The 18111-nt window shown below is 36.9% G+C and overlaps 1 protein-coding gene across 1 annotated transcript in view; it reads right to left on the reverse strand.

Annotated features, from left to right (window-relative positions):
• Positions 1-18111, reverse strand: part of LOC107095762 — a 198737-nt gene that overhangs the window by 60487 nt on the left and 120139 nt on the right. The gene's annotated exons all lie outside the window — the stretch shown is intronic.

Consider the following 18111-nt stretch of genomic DNA (forward strand, 5'->3'; position numbering starts at 1 on the left):
GATCAACAGCAAATCATGGATTCAAAAGTTATTGCAAATGTGTGCATAGAAAAATGTTTTTGTTGCTTTTTTTCCAAATAACTAATATAGTTAAATCAGCTATCCAAACAAAGGTCTATGTAAAAAAAATTGATAGGAGTGGGACAACAGCAGCATCAAGCATTGGTGTAACTACCAAGAAATCTCTACACTAGATTATACAAATTCTGATTCTCACTTCTTTAAAGGATAATTATAAATATTCCACACTATTTGGAGTATTAAGGGCTTTTCAAAGCATCTCACCCAGATTTAAAAGCAGAATATGACTATACCACACTTTTATGAGCCATTTAGATGAGCTTTACATTAATGTCCTCCTGGATAACCCAGGTACACTTATGCCCAGACATTCTCATTTAGGCTTTTCTCATAAATAGCAAAAATCATGATCTTGGAAGTTATGGCAAGTTATCAGATTTCTAAAAATAACATGGTGTTGCTCCATGAGATTTTCACATTTGACTGTGGGGTTTTATTTTCGGAAAATGCTGTTAGTTTTGCCCTGTGACAGACCGGCAACCGGTCCACGGTGTACTCCGCCTCTCGCCCTTAGACTTCCAGAGATGGGCACTGGCCCCACCCCGAGTCTGATGGAAAAGGTTGGAGAAGATGGATGGATGGCTGTTATTTTATTATTATTAGAGCAGTGCGCTTGTGCTCTGAGAAAGTTTCAAATACCCGGTTCATTCTGAAAGTCTCCACTCTGGGTTTCTAGGCAAGACTCTTAACCCCACACTGCTCCCCGGGCCCCACACAATGGCAGCCCACAGCTCTCCAATGGGATGGGTTAAATGCATAGATACATTTTTCCAAAGTGAGATCATAAAGTGAAATTATTATTAATGTAAAGGGAAACATTTCTTTCAAAAACTTCAATTTTTGCTAAATTCTAAAAATTTTGAATTACGGTCACTGACCCAAGCAAAGGCTGCTTTAGATGTTGTTTTAGGCTCTGTTTTGCATTCTGAGAGGAGACATTAAAGCGCTCTAGTAACTCCCACTCTAATGCACTGGAGTCCCAAAGTTTCATGATTGGGTTTAAAACTTTTTCCAGACTGATGGATGTCATTGTCTTTGTTTCTCATTTGTTCCTGAATTCCTCCATAAACCAGGGGACTGTGTGTTGTTATTTGACAATTTCTAATCTGTGCTGTCAGACAGGTTCAATTTAAGTTTCCCTAGTTCTGCAGCTAATCAGTGGGTAGCATTGCTGCCTTGCAGCAAGAAGGTACCGGGGTCTTTCTGCATGGATGGGACACTTTTTTTTTACACAGGTCTGTTTCAATGGCTTCCGTTGGTAAATTAATCTTTCATTTAAAAAAAAGGATATTTTTTTATTTGCTCAGGGTATCCTTATCAACATCTGATTGATAGCATGTGACAGAGATCAAAATGCTAAAAAAAAAAAATAAAAGATTCTGTAAGGGGCCAAAATAAATGAATTTGCACCTTTTGTAATCAGCTGATGAATTTCCCTTTTTGTTTTTGATACAATTTCCAACACCTTGTAAAATAAAATCCCCATATTGTAAAGGTCCATTAACTCTTTAATTTATATACTGTAGTCTTCGTTTCTAGACAGATGGTAGACTACAATTGTTTTTATGATTATTGTGCAAATGTCTCACAGGATAATGGGAGGAATGGTGTCTGGAATGATGTACTTTGCTCTAACAACACTGTATATGCCTACCTTATGTTTGAACCCAATTCGTCTGAAGTATTTTTTTAAATTTCAGTTGTGTATATCACCTCTCCCTTATATTTAGGTTTTGTTATAAACATTAAAATCTATTTGTTTCCACAAGTGCCTCTGTTTAATCTGTAAGGTGTGTTTTTCTTTTGTAATAAAAAGCCTAAAATATGTTAACAAACCATTTTAATGAGCGTATGTAACAGGCTGATGTGAGGGAGATGACTATATTTACCTCCAGTAGATATTTTGTCAACAAACAACAGATCTAGATGTTTCTCCAAGGAAAACATTCATTAATTTCTTCTTCTCATATTTTTTTTCTGTTTTTTTTATTAAAGTGATCGATTCAGTTTGAGTTACAGACACCTTCAGAACACTAATGTTCAGAGTATGTTTTTCCAGAGCTGACTTAAAATAAACCCAGAGCAAAATGAACAGTTGTTAACATCTGTCATGATTTTCTAGGATGTATATGAGGGGTGAGTTAAACAGGAAATAGATTTTGTATAATTATCACTCATCCCTGCTGCTCTGCTTTCTTGTGTTGGTCAATGAGTGTAATCCAATTATCATCATGCAAGGATGCTGTGTGGCTTCAAATGGGCTGTCATGTTTTGGACACCTAGGGTTAACACCTGCAGCATTAAATGCTGCCACACTGCAGTCTGGGGTTCATGAAGTAGCTGAAAGACTAAAACAGACCAAATCATGTGTCACTGAATTATATAACGATCAACCATAAAAAGTTAAAGCATGGTAGAGATTGTAACCTGACTATATTTCCTATTTCCAATCTAGTTAACATATTATTGTCTCGTGTTATCTTTAGTGATATATGTTTCTTAATTTATTTTACCTAACAGTAAAGTTCTAAGTATGGTTTTCAAGGTTTGTTAAAGTTATTTTAAATTGAGAAAGCTTCCTGGATGGGAAGCAAAACATTTTCAAACTTGGAAAACAAAGTCCAGTGGTTTGTTTTTTTTTTAATTTTTTTGTAATTACTATGACCTGGATGACTGAGGACCTTCACCAGCACAGAGCAGACAAACAGCTGACTGTAGAGATCATCAATATGATGAATGTGACTGCATCAACTTAGGTCTATATTATTAGGTCTTTGGTCTAACTTAGGTCTATATTATTTATATACAAAAAAAAAAAACCTCATCATCACTTTCTACTTATTTTATTGGGGTGGGACAAGTTTGCACATCGTAACTTTTGCAGAGTAGATCACTTGATACACGCCCATTAATTGCACAGGCAACAAAAAACCTGCAAATGAAATGTAGTCTTCCTTTTTGGAATCTTTGAAGATCAGGCCCTTAGTCTTTCAGGCTCACAAAGCTGAAAAGAAGTAGTTTTTCTAAAGTGTACACAGGTCCGTTGATGGACAAATCGTCAATTCTAATTCCAAAATATTTCTGGGGTCCCGAACCCAAACAATGCAGGCATCTGCTGCTAGATAGGTTTTTAATGGAGAACCCTCTCCGTGTCCTTCGTTAAGCCATCCAGGCACTAATGTAAATACAAAGCAGTGGAATAGGGTGTGTTACTAATGTGTGGTGAGGGACAAAAAGCTTGGATCTGTGGGTATTGTATTGGCTCTGTGACACACATCCAAACCTTGAAGCACACACACTTATCCTCCACTCCTTCTAGTCCATTGATGGCTCCTCCAAATCAATAAAAATGATCTTGGAGTCCATCCACCATTTGGCTGCATCATCTTGGAAGTGCCTTCTTTAGAATATAGCAGCCATACTGTACAATGGACCAGCCGAGCGCATGTAATTTGCCATTGATTTCCCCACCTCCTCCCTCTCCCTTCTCGACTCCTTAGCCCCTAGTCACTGCACACAGCACAAAACTAACTTCATCATACACTCTGTTAATGCACATGCACAATAACCCTCTTTTCTTGTGCCCTCTGGTAATTTCACTCTTATATTATTTTTTTCACTTTCCCTCTTTATCTCTTCCATCGTCCACTCACTTTGTGCCCTGGCCCCATTGCTGAAATCTCTTAACAGGTCAGGTCACTGTTTTTTCTCTGTACTGCTCCAGAACTTGGACAAATGTTGGTCTGTATGAGGTCCAATAAAATCTTTTTATGGTAAGCATTATGATCTATCTTTTTGTTATCTAAAGAATCCTGCATAAGAAATTTAAAAAGAAACATTTATTGAAGATTTTTTGGAAACATACAAACTAAATGAATGCCAAGGTTTGTTTATCTGATTTGCATATTTTCTCATCTCACCTCATCATGAAACATTGTTTTTATGTAATTGTGATCATGCATTTAAATTGTTATAGTGTGTTAAGTTAGGCATCTCTTTCGAGTCATAGATAAAAAAATATGGAATTGTTGAACAGTGAAGTTTGCAAACTCAGGATATTATTAATTTAGTTTGTTTTTTGCTCTTGGTTAACACAGTTGTTTCATTTTGGGGTTGGCAAACCTGAAAGTAAAATTTTCATCCATCAGACTGAAATCAAACAACATCCTTTTATTTACAAAATAATTTTGACTTTTTTATTAACTAAAGCTTAAATTACCTTGAAGGCTGATTATTGTTGTAATTTATAATTATTTGAAGAGTTGTACAAAAACACATTACATAGTGAGAATTATGATTTTTTTTTATACAGTCTGTGGTCATTAAAGTCTTTTGATCAACTGTTGCTAGAGCATTTAAACAACATCAGGGATACCTGTAGGACTCCTGCAATTTGCTCACTGTGTAACCTTGTCAGCAGATGATGAAGTGAGTTTAGGACTACACCTCATCCTGCACCACCTTGACCCTGCAGCGACGTATGTCAGAATCCTGTTTTCAGATTGGAGCACTTCAAATGAGACGATCTTCACCAGAAACTTCCCCGGCTCACTGTGCCAGCCTCCACATGTCATTGGATCACCAGTTTACTCACTAACCAGCAGCAGTAAGATTGGGGGACGTCTTCCTATGCTAAAAAAAAAAAAAAAAATCAAAATCGTCTTTGTCCCCAGAGGTGCGTTTTCTTTCCACTTCTCTTCTCTGTTTAAACAAATGACTTCACCACTGTGATTGATCTGATTCAGGAAAATGACAAATCTGAATATAGGCTCATAACATCTGCTCTCACTGCTCCATCCACGTCCAAACATTTCGAACCCTAGATAAAGAGTTTTTGTCTTTTATTACAATAGGCCAAAAGGCAGTTATTTAGAAAGTTCCAAAGTAGTCCTTGTTATGGCACGGCCTCCATCTTTTAAAGCTGTGTAACCATCGCTCAGTGGACATTCATCCCTGGTTTTGATATGGAATCTGTGTTTTGTTAGTTTAACTAACCCCAAGAGCAATAATGAGTATCTCTTTGCACTATTTCTTGGTTGAAAGTCAGACAGCTGACACATTTCAGCTGTAATGGCATGTAATGCAGACTAATGTATTTTGCCACAGTGATGACATTCCTTTACTCTGTGATGTTGTCTTTGCCTTTTTGTCTAGAAAACCAGAGACCTGCAGATACATTTCTGCACAAAAGTTTTTATATTGCATCCCATTCACCCAAATGACCCTGTTGCAGAATATATACCGTTTATGTGCAGACAGATGTAACATAAACTCATGCACGCATCACAAACACAAGAACACACAAAGACAGCTGTCAGTTTTTCTTCTGTAACATTGTGTTGTTAAATCTGACACTCTGCTACTGCAGCTCTAAGCCTATTGCTGTATTCTTTCGCTGTTGTTCACAACACACACCAACATAAACACACATGGTGGCGCTATCACTAAGACTATATTCAATAAGCCTAGCATATCCTCCTGCCATATCGCAGATCATTCATCCTAAAAACACACCCGGCAGCACACACGAATCAAATCTTAACATTTTTTTTTCCGAGGGTGGTGTTGTCGTCGCTGTTTGTTGAAAGTATCATTTACAGCAAAGATGCTTGAAGAAAGACACTTCTCCCGTGGCGAGGTATGTGTGCGTCTCTTTAGAGTGGGGCTTTGCTGCTCCTGACACCGTTATCAGCTCTAGTCGAATGTATTTCTTATCGAGGCAGAGGTGTTGAAGGAGGTAGGGAGCGTAGGGTGGGTTTGGGGTGGGGGTTGGCGATTGACAATACAAGCTTATCAAACGTCTTCAGCCACGATTCAGCCTGTCACTCAAGGCCCTTGTGCAGGCACACACATTTCCAATAGCACACAGACAGCAGCCCTCATTTTGATTGATAGATGGCTTTCCCAACAAATAGAAAGCTGGGATCAACATCCTTGTGGCCCCTTTTTAACTCTACACACACTTGTGCCATAGCAGAATATATGTATAGATGTGTGCGCTTGTGTGGTTATGTGTGACGGAGAGACAACATTCCAGACTAACAAAGGTGGGATTAGGGATGCATTAACTGGCCACGGAGCTAGAAGCCTGTCAATAACAGCAGCCAGAATAAACCCCAAAAACCTCGATAAGAAGACAAAGACAGAGTCAGATAGCAGCTCACAGAGAGAGGGAGCGTGGAAGATCAATAGAGGAAGAGTGGAGATAGATGGAAGGATGAGGATGGATTGAAAGAATCAATATGAGAAGGATGAGAAAGTTTTCATCCTGAAAGGCTGAGACCTTGAGGAAAGAGGTGGGATAGAAGGAAAAGGCAGATAACCGACAAGTTTATGGAAGACAACATACTTTATGGTGGCCAACAGGTAAGAAACGGAGATGATGTCACAGTGCTTACCAGTGTTAATCTTGCTAAAATAATAATAATGATTAAAAAATTATTTAATAATTGATATGTCTTGTCAGTCACAAAATACTGCAGAAAATCTCTGTGAAGAAAATGACACCATCAAAATAGTGAAACCGTCTTCCTTTGCTGCAAGTTAATTAAGCACAGACCAAAAAGGAGCACTCTATGAAATAGATCCGCTGCAAAGAAAAACGGCTGTTCAGAAGAGCAATTTGGGTTTTTAAATGTGACAAAAGATAAGAAGCTAAGTCTCACAAAAGTTTATGAGCAGTCCAACTGCTAACAGCTAAAGCTTAAACAGAAGCTAAGTGTTTCATTGTTAGATTTTATTTATAAAATGTGCCATTTTTTGCAGTGTGATGCCTCCCGTTTCTGCCCGGTTAAGGAATGATATTTACATTTTTTTTCTTTTTTTAATCCACGATCATATTGAAGAAGTCCATCATCAAACGTGTTCTCACATTTCATTCACCTTTTTTTACATTAACATTGTACTTGTAAGAAACAAAATAAAAGATACAAATAAGGTGATATATTTCTTTACACTTTGAAAAAAAAAATCAGACCACTGAAAATGGTGCATCGCTTTTACATAAGATCTTAGAATCTAAAATTTAGAGTTTTAGGGCTTTTATTATAAAAGCAACTCCAAAGATTTTTTTTTTTCAAAAAGTTAACTGTCTATGTAAGTATTAGTATTTGGTAAAAATGTTACTAATGATAATATTTGGTGAATTTAATGGACCTCTGTCCCTTTTTTTGTTTAGATTTTTTTTTTTTGTGACACTGAAATGGTTTATATTAATTAACTAATTTTAATGAGACACAATTAAATGTAAGGGAATTATAAAATTCATTTAGAAATTGTGATTTACTAGCCTGTCTATTTGTAAACCAGGATTAACCATATAAGAAAAAACAAACAAAAAAAATAGATTATTTTCTAATCCTGCAAAATTAATTAGAAGCTGTTTAATGACAGATGAAAGATTTTAAAGAGCAGCAGATCATGCCTTGATCTAAAGAGGTTCAAGAATTAGAAACAAACTCCTGGATGTTGATCTTATTGACATTTTTTTAGAAGTTTGGGGATCATAACAATCAACTTTGAGGTCCATTAATAACAAACAGAAAGAACAAAGCAGTTGTGTATCATGTTAGGAGATGAAGGACCACGAACATTCGTCAGGAAACACATCAAAGACTCATCCAGGAGGTCAAGGAGGAACCTAGAACAGCATCTAAAATACAGCAGACCTCACCTGTCTAGATTAAGGCCAAAACCACCTCTGAATTAAAAGTAAAAAATAAACCACCTTACCTTTGCCAAAAAGAAAAAAACAAAAAAAAAAACTAATCCTTCATCCAATCATTGTCTTTGTGTGAAAAAGAAGGTTGACTATAGTGTTAGAAAAAGTAAAAATAATGTGAGGAAATGTACATTCAAACATTGAAGTTGTGGTTCGATGGTTTACAGCTAATAATTATAAAAATAATTGAACTTTATTAATCTCACACTGGAGAGATTTACCTCTGCAATTAACCCACCCCCTTGGGGAGCAGTGGGCTGCCATCACGGGGTGCCCAGGGAGCAGTGTAGAGTTAAGGGTCTTAGCTCAGAGACCAGGAGTGGCGGTCTGTGGGAGAGGGGCTTGAACTGAACTTCAAGATTCCACATTCTATGCCCTAACATCTAGGCTACTATGCCTCTTCAAGAAAAGGGGGACTTGTTGCACTCAAACCCTTTATTGAGCTATGCTACAAGGTAATTACCCAGAAACCAGCAAACCCACTGCTGAGTGACATCCCCTTATACAGCTTGTTAATGTTTGAAAAACCATTTAATTAGCTAAAACAAATCTGTTGGATTTAACAGTCCTGCACAGAGAGGACAGATAGCCAGTTATTATAAATGCTTGATGATTGTTGTTGGTGCAAATCAATCATTTGGTTTAAGTGGCCCTTCATTCTTTACATTGGGTCAGATTCTTTTGAATTTTGGCTAATTGTAATTTACAAATTTTGTATTTACTTAGACAGCCTTTGCCTGATTATCAAAATTAAGAATTCTTCAAACTTCCTAATTGAGATCAAACATTTCTAAAACCTGCAGGTGCAAATCTGATCTACAGTTGGGCCACACTTTAGAAATCCAATACGGGAGATTTCATACAATGCTCCACGATAGTCTTGCTGTAGGTGACCTTACAGGCAGATTTCTTCCTCTGCTTTCTCTACAGTCTGTTTGATTGCAAAGACTTCTCAGTGAAAGGGACTTGCTGGCACCTGCATCTGTTTGCATGTTATTTCTGGATCTAAATCACGACATTCCACTCAGAGACATATATTTTTTAAATGAACCTCAAGGGTGACATCACTGTACTGGTTTTTATTTACCCAGGATATCCATATATTTGAATTTCTAAGAATGTTTTTATCCAAAGAAGAAAAATAACAGAGTGGATTGGCATAAAAAAGCATTTCAATATGTGTTTCAATGAACATGATAAAGCATATAGGTAGCTGAAGCCTGTTGATGTGGGTATTAGCAAAAGAATAGCTAAATACAGAGCCTGCATTTTCTTTATCATCTGCCAAACTCATGCCACCGTGGATCTCAGAGGTGGAAAAGCGGCAGGCTCTTTGTCACAGCAATCCTATAGAGGCTTGAACCAATGACAGTAAGGCAGGAGGCAGTGGAGGGAGGGGAGGGGTGTGTAATTGTTTCACTGACTCACATTAATTAATTTCCCTCCCATCATTTACCCTGGAAACGCTACATAGGTCTGGGAGGTATAGGTAATGATACAGAAGGAGAGACATGAATACTGAGAGAGCGTGCATCCTGTTCCTGTCAGCGCGGCAGCGAGCAGCTAGCTGTCACAAAAAGACACAATAAGGCCCGGCAACAAACAGCCACTTAAAAAACAGCCTGGCAACAGAGAGCAAATTCAATTAGAGAAGTAATTAGTAGATACAGGGCCAGGCAGTGGGCTGCGGCGACGCCACAACACAGGAATTAATAGGCGCGGATAGGAGGAGGACGCTGTCATAATTAAGAGGCAATCACCTATGTCAATGAATACCTAAAAAAACACAGCCTCCCAATGCAAAACTATTAATTCAGTGATCAAAAATATTTCAGGAGAAGATTAATACAGCAAATTCATTTTAAAAGACTAATTTCTGGAAAGATAGCAAGACAATTGCACATAATGTACTTCGCCTGGCATTTATATTGCTAATTAATTTTTTTTTCTTTCTGATAATTTGCTAACGGGCTGCTCATCCTTCACTCCCTCTCTTGCCGTGCGTGTGTTCCTTTCCAGAGCTGTGAACTGATGGAGGCGTGTTGCAGCAGTAGCTAAATATAAAGAAGAGTGTTGTCTCTCCAAACGCCTCACTGCAAGATGCTTCCATGCATGATGCAAAAAAAGAAAAACACAACATGAACGCTTAATAACAAAAAGTAGTTGCTGCCTCTTCCTTCTCCTGGGCAACATCCATGCACAACGGCTGTATTTATCTCCCCTTAGCACCAACACCTCCTCCCCTATGACTTCACAGATACAAAAGAGCCAGCAATTAAATTAGATGATAAGGATGTGAAATAAATCAGCAGGTTATTGATTGATTTGTCCCTCTCTTGGGGTCTACTGGGGGGGGTATAGCAGCGGCAGCTATCATTCCACACCAACAGCTTCTCTATCACTAACTAATTACTCTGTTTCCCAAATCCCTCAGAAGAGCCACAAAGGTTTTAAACAACAGATAGAAGCGCTTTGGAAAACAACCCACAAACATACAAGTACGACTGAAAAGAACCAAGCAGAAGGATTAAGAAAATCATCAGAGAGGATAAACAGCCTGAGAAATGTTTCCGATATGTAGGCTTGGCTTCTAACATGGAAACTGGATTGTTTGTTGTTTGGTTTCATCTCACTCTTTCCTTAGTAAATATTGAAATCACCAAGCTGCATGTTTAATGTTTAATTTTACCACTGAAGTAATGAACACCTTGATATTCAGGGATATCTCCATCCCTATTTCTGAAGAAAGGGATCTAAAATATGGAAATGGTTTTGTTCATATGACGACAGTGAATAAGCCCAAATACTGTTGATTCTTCCATTTTCTAAAAAGAGAAAATGATTTATGAGGAAAAATATTTTTTTTTAACATGTGTATGATCCTTATATTTATTAATATGCCATGTTAAAAGTTTATTTTTTATTACAACTTTTTGAATACCTGACATGAACATATGATTCCATAGACAATTTTTAGCTCACTTAAACTCTCCTATAAAAGGTATTTGAATAAATTAAATAAAATGATTACCGGATAATTCAGTCTAGTTTAGACCTTAAAAAAAAAGTTTTTAGAAAAAGATCTAAAGATTGTTTAGATTCAAGAAACCACAAAGCAAGGATTTCTGTTCAATTTTCAGCTATTTGATTCCAGAGTTCTGAAGCACAGACACAACTTGTAACTGATCACAGACACGTCCAGAATGTTTTTAACCTGTCAAGATAAAATAGAGTTTTCTAAAATGCTGTTCTACGTTGAAAAAACTTGTAGGGGTCCTTAAAGAGCAAAAACAAAATACATTAAGCAACTAATCACAGAAACTTTATTTAGTTTTAATATGAATGACAGGAAAGAGCAGGTTGTTCTTTGCTTTTTATTGCAAATCATCTTAAATTTTGTAAAATGTTAATTTTAGTTCTAATTTGCACAAGGATAACTCAAATACTAAATTGTATAAACATACATAAATATATAGATCTAATGTAGCAATAACACTGCTAAACTAACAGCCAATAACTGGCAGCTGCCTAAGCAGTATGAATTTCCACACTAGTGAAAAATACCATCATATTTTATTTTATCTTAGCAGAAATGAAAGCAAGGCTCACACTTAAGAGGAGGAGGGCTGCATGTGATGATGAGCCGAGTGTCCATATCAAAATCTTTTAAATACAGATTTGGTTTATTGGTCTTGGTCTAAAAAAAATGAAGGAAGATCTCCATATGCAGAATTTACATATTCATCTTTGACAGCCTGACTTTATTTGGAGCCCCATTTGGGAGCGATGTGTTGAAAAAAAAATTCCACTTAGCCATATCATCTCCAGCGATCGGAACTCATAAGCCTGGCAATAGGCTGAGGGGGAAGGATAACACTAATATGGCCTCAGATTCTATGCAGGACTAGTTAATGCTATTTACTGAGGAAGGTAGATGATCGACGGGGGTGCAGAGGGGCAAAAGGGAGAAATGAGATGGACATTAAGTGGCCTTCGAAGTCTGTGGATGCTCCTTTAAGAGCCAATTACCAAGCTAATGGAGTTAATGCCAGAGATGAGATGGGTTTGGAAGATGAGAGAAGAGGGAGGACGACGGGAAAGCCTTGACACAGAGACAAACTGAGGCAAAGCAAACGATTAGTGTTTGCTAATCTGATGGGCAAATCTTTAGGCGTCAAGCGCATTGCAGTATGTCCGGAAAGAAACTCAAATCGGATGGAGGGCCAAGGAAATGTGCCACGAAACAAACAGGCACGAGATCCGTCTTGTTTTACTGATCCGTCATGTTAGGCTGAAGATTAAAAGTGTGATCTCTAGGCTTATAAACGATTTAGTCAATTACCAACGTTATCTAAAAACGCTTTAATTTGCTATTCAGAGCTGCAACAGGGGCCCTCTGAGCTGTCAATGAGGGTGATTAGAGCCCAGATTGCTGCTTCGAAAGGCCAAAAACATCTGCTGTCAGAGTGACTTGGAGATGTCGGCACAGAAAATAACTCCTTGCTCCTCATCTGAATAGTCCAGAAAAGAAAGAGAGGAGAAGAGAGGGAAGGAAAGGAAGAGGTGAGAGAGAAGATATTCAGATAAGACAGGAAAAGAAAGCAGAGGTAGAAATACCTGAGTTGGTCTGCTGCCAGCTAGCTCAGTGTGACAGGGAAGGCCCATCTGCGCTCCCCAACACTCAAGATGGCAGATGTAGAAGCAGATTGATTTTCATTCAGCTGTCACCATACACAAGTGGAAAAAAACACTCGTGAGCATACACACTCACACAATCATGGTGTTTGAAAGCTCTGTCAAGTGCCTGGGCCGCTGTTGGCTGTCGGTCTGCCAAGCTGTTTCTCTCCTTCCTGTCATTTCACCATTCTCCTTCCCTCCCTCTCCCTGACTCTCTCTTCCTCCCTCTGCTCCTCTCAACGAGAACTAGCAAAATCTCAGCGCCACATCTGGTGCTCAAATTAAATCATTTACAGTCCATAGTGAGAAACGGCGTTTAGTGACAATACAGCCGGTGGGGAATCAGCGTGTTTTCTCCAAGCCGTGACACAACCGACTCCTTTGGCATCTGATTAGATGCCGTTGCAGGGTTGTTCAAATGTTCGTGTTTTCATGCAGCACCTTATAAAATCAGAGGGCTGGAAATCTTATGGTGGGAGCTTATCATCTGCTGGTGTGGCCCCTGACACCTGCTCTTTTCTCTGTGAGCCATGGCCTCCATCTGTAGGTCTCTCGACTTCAGCAGGTCTCATTTTGTTCAGGATGTGTAAGGAACACAATGATTCTTCAGATGTTTACAAGGCCAAATGTTTACAAGGTCACCTAACTTTCAGCTTCAAATCATCACTTCAAATGCTGCTGTAACTTAGCTATGCAGTATAAAACAAGCAGTGAGGACCTTTTCATTTGATGGGTTGTGGTTATTGCCCTGTTTTTCCCGCACTTGCTGCTTCCAGTTTCTCTGATATGCAGTTTTAAAATCTGAAATATCTACTGTATTGTTAACTTAGAATAACACTTTATTTTTTTTGTTTTAAGTTAAATGACTGACTTAATCCAAGGATATCATCATCACTTTAATTTGTCTGACAGTTTTTGCTAAACAAGTTTTAGTTCAATTGAAGTTGTGAGTTGAATAAACTTGAACATTTCACAAAATTCAGCAGATATGATAAGAAATCAGGCAGCTTTGCATTCTACATCTCTTGATCCTTATTTATTTCCTTATTTATTTAACAGCTGCAAACTAATCCATGCTTGCCACTCAGTGATCTCAATGAAAAGAGGAGACCTGAGCTTCTCCTATCAGTAGGCAATTATAAAATGTCTGTCAGTTTGAAAAGGCTCCTAGTTTCTTTACAGAACATACAGATTATGAAGAAGTGACATCCATGTACATGCTCTCCATGTTTTCAACCAAGATACTCTATGTAAAGATCTGTGTGCAAATATGTTTACACAAATATTTACAGATTTAATTTACTTATTCATCCTTTAAAATTTTCTATACATGAAATATTTGAACCATTTATTCTTTCATTCCTTGATTTATCTGTTTGCCCTTCTTATGTTCTGCAGGCTCAGTATTGAATTTTCATATTAGAACTTTAGAAAGAGATTAAAAAGGTTTATTGTAGAAATTAAATACCAAAAACCCTGTTATAACTAAAGTAAAAAAAAAATTAAAAAAAAAACACACAAAACTGTAAATTAAACCAAAATTTGTAAATAGGCAACTTTTTAAAAATCCCATTTGCAAATGTGTTTGGTTGCAAAACAACTTAAAAACATTAATTCACTAAAGGGAATAATCATCTAAATGCATTTAGTTTGGTCAACCTGGTTACAAGAAAACAAAGCAAACAAGATAACTGGAATTTCACTTTAACCTTTACTGCCAACTCACATGAAGTCAATGGAAATGCAATATTTCACATAGAAGTCCTAAGAGGGGGTTCAAAATCATCAGATTTTCTATAATCTTCCGTTTCCTAGCTGACGGGTTATGAGGTCATGGGAGTCTGCCATTTTCTGGGTTATAAGATTTTCTTTTCTCTTGCATTCTAAATATTCAGAAATTGTAAGACGTTATTACTCTATTGGAAGTTCTGTTACCCCAAAACACAAAGACAGCTCTGTCCCAAGACAAACTACATTGTATTATGATTTCTAAGACTTACTTGTAGAGTGGAACTGAAGGAGACTTTTTTAATGAAGAACATGAAGAAAATAAAATGATTTTCAGATTGTGAAATTAAAAACAGATTCACGATTATTGTGGTAAGATGTCCTTTGAATTAATAAATTAAAAAGGGATTAAAAATAGCTTTTGTTTTAATCTTAAAAATGTCACATTTTAAAAAGCATAGTAAGCAAGGGTGCTATTAGGTAGCATTCATTTCTTTGCTGCATTTGGGGTCCTAAATGCACATCCAAAAAACATACAAGTTATCTGCTTTAAAGGCCTGTGTTATTTCTTAGATATTATTAGAAAAAGCAAAATGTATTACTTAAAAAAAAATCTCTACCTCTAAGAGGCATTTGAAAATAAAATAATGCCCTTAAAGAAGTTGGTTAAAGTTGAAACAGTATTGCCAGTCCTTTTATTACCATTTCATTTCTGTTTTTCTGAAAACAAGATGTCAGCACTTTGACAACTCTAAATGACTCATTAATGTAGACTTTTATCCCCTGAAAAGGTATCACAGCATTCCCTTCACACTAAAAGCACAAAGCATGATTTAACATGACAACTGCTGTGCTCAACATGTCCACGCACCACTGAAGTGAACAATAATGACCACCTGGGATGTGTCAGTCCAGTGATCCACTAACTAATAAAACATTCAAATCTTATCACATTCAGTGCCATTAACCACTGCTTCCTCTGCAATAAATTCAGGCTTAATAAAATTATTCAAGTTTGTCTTTTAAGAAATTAAAAAAATTACATCAAGGGTTTGGGAAATTGGAGAGAATGTTAATACTGGGAACGATCTGACTCCTGTGAAATCCCTATAAAATGTGGGCCTGCTGGTCATCTATCATTATACTCAAACAGCAGGGCCTTTGTTTGTCCGCTAATATCCAGCACTGGTCTGTCTACTGGAGAAACTGTATGAGGAGTGTGTGTGTGAACGACAGACCTAGTGCATCAGAAAGGGACAGCTGAAACAGAATCAGACTGACACAGAAAGCAGTGTGAGAGCGTGGATGTGTGAGTGAGGAAGCCGGTTGACCCGGTGTCAATTAGGAGCCCATATCTTTCAATTCCCTGGGGGCAAGGCCGACTCTGAAACATTAAAACGTTTCATTCCCCAAAAATCATCCTGCTGTTTCTCTCTCATATTGGCCTGTTTTTAAAACCCTCCCCGTTCCATGGCTTCGCTGACATTTTTACCAAATTATGAAAGCATTTTGGATCGCGGTATTCATGATACTGCAGCAAGGCTTATTTTACCCAGCCTGACTGAATTATACTTATTTAATTGATTATGATTACTGTAAAATAGAGCAAAGGAAATTTCAGAAAATGTCATTATTACACTAATGAAAAAAAGGAAATTTTTTATATTTTAATCCCTTAACAGTCGGCCTCAGCTAAAACCTATGGACTCCTTAGGCCTTGATGAGCTACAGTACCGGTGGGCTTGTGACGGTTAATTTGTAAATGCTTTCTCTACTGCAAGTATGTCTATATAATGTGTCTATACTACCCATATTCATACTGATAGCGGATTGAGACACAGGGTCCTATTGTTGATAGCAACCTTTTCAAACTCAAGTCAACATAACCGTAGTTTTCAAGTAAATCATATTTATTTAATACACAATCAGTGCTTCCATTGGTATGAATTACTGAGCATTAGGAAATGGTCTGTGAGGAGACCATCCTCTTTTGAGGAGTTGAGCTTCTGTTGAGCCACTGGTTCCTTTAATAATGCCTATAAGCTTGTCTATATTGTCGGGTCTGCAGTCTCTCCCCTTTTGACAATAGTTTGATTTGACAAGCCTTATATGAAAAACAAATTACTAAAAATTTTAAAGCAACATATCCTAACAACATCAACAGGTCACATGGCTTTATTCTTACTTTTATCCCCTAGACTGTGATTTCTCAAGTGAAAGGAAAAAGTTACTTTTTTAATTATTACTTTAAGCTGAAACATGGAGTTATATCACTGAGCAACAACCCAGTGTTCTTGGTTAAAGTATGATATGTTTTCTGATATTGCTTCCTAACAAAAGATTTTGGAAAAACTTGATAATAGATAGAACTGTTAATGAAAAAGAACAACTAGCTGCTGATGACAATATGATCTCAGGCCCAGTTGGTTAAAAATCTAAACAGTAATCATCACAAAACTCAGATTGAGACACTTTCAATGGAAGAAGCCTCCAACAGAACCTGGCTCAGTGTAGCACCAAAATTAAGGTTTTGAAAAGGCAAAGCTGCTGCACAAAAATTCCCCAAAAAACAATAGTGGTTGTCAAAAAGTACAATTTCCATGTTAGGAAAAGTTAACACAGCAGGAATACCTCCTTTTTTGGGGTCAATCTGGGATCAGAATCCAGGTATTTCTATAAGTTCTGGTCTTTAGGTGAATCATTAAGAAAAAATACTGATCAGCTATAGTAGTGACAGCAACAGCTACTTTGGTGGCTCTGTCAATGAGAGAGATGAGGCTATAAAAAGTAAAATTTGTTTCCTATCTATAGAGATAGAAAATATGCATTAATTTAGAGCAATAGTTCAGCAACTGTTAACACAGCTTATCAAAGAAATTAGAGCCAGGTGTAACTTTAACGGAGAGAAGATTTACAAACATAAAATAAACCTCTTTATTGGAGGTAATTGCTGGAGGTGTTACACAAATTGAGAGCAGCTTTATATAAGTCGATTGTGCGATAAAATATAGTCATTTTCAATACATTTAAATAAATATGCGTGTTGATCATATGAGTCTTGTTTGCATTTTTAATGGTGCATGTCCTTTCTGACACAGCAGGGATTCTGGGTTCCCTGATCTAAAAAACCCAACTCCAATAGCGGTACTATAATCTTCATGAGAAATAATTTATAAAATATTTTATCAATATTGTATTTAAAATGCTATTGTATATAAAGTAATTTTTAAGTATTTTAAAATTAACCCACAAATATTTCTTTGTTTTATTATTTATTAGATATAGGTTAAATCATTAACCTTAGGTAACAATATTCGCTATTTTAATTAAAATGACAAAACCAGCTATAATGTTTTCTTCAGGCTAAAAAATTCTTAGCAATGAAAAAAATAAATGAATAAATCTCTGCAAAAGTGGTCCAGGACAATGAAACGATTATTGCTAGATGAAAATGCAACTTTTAAATGAAAAATTGTAAAACCAATAGTAACAAATAACTTGAAGTTAATAGCTCCATGTCCACACAATAAATAAATGTCTCTATGAGTAACTCTTAGCAAAGGTAGATGTGTGATTTAGAAAGCACAATTATGAGAAAAAAATATTTCCAAATGTCAACAAATGAGGAATAAGTACCTGACTTACTTATTTTAAAAATGAGTGCTGAGTTAAAAAATAAAAATCATATTTGTAAACTATGATCTGCACTCATACTCCATTAAACTTCCTGCAAATTCTAAAACTGATTTGTAATAAATCCCGTATTTCCGTTTTTGCTTGTTGGTGGCAGACTCCAAATCAGCTTTTCCATAAAATCCTCTCTGACTAAATGTGACAAACTATTGTCGTTCTTTGTCTCTGTATCACTCTAATCCTCTTTCTCTGTCTCTGTGCCTCTGCATCCC

This window comes from Cyprinodon variegatus, unplaced genomic scaffold (genome assembly GCF_000732505.1).
Source record: "Cyprinodon variegatus isolate N-32 unplaced genomic scaffold, C_variegatus-1.0 Scaffold571, whole genome shotgun sequence".
NCBI classification, from domain to species: domain Eukaryota; kingdom Metazoa; phylum Chordata; class Actinopteri; order Cyprinodontiformes; family Cyprinodontidae; genus Cyprinodon; species Cyprinodon variegatus.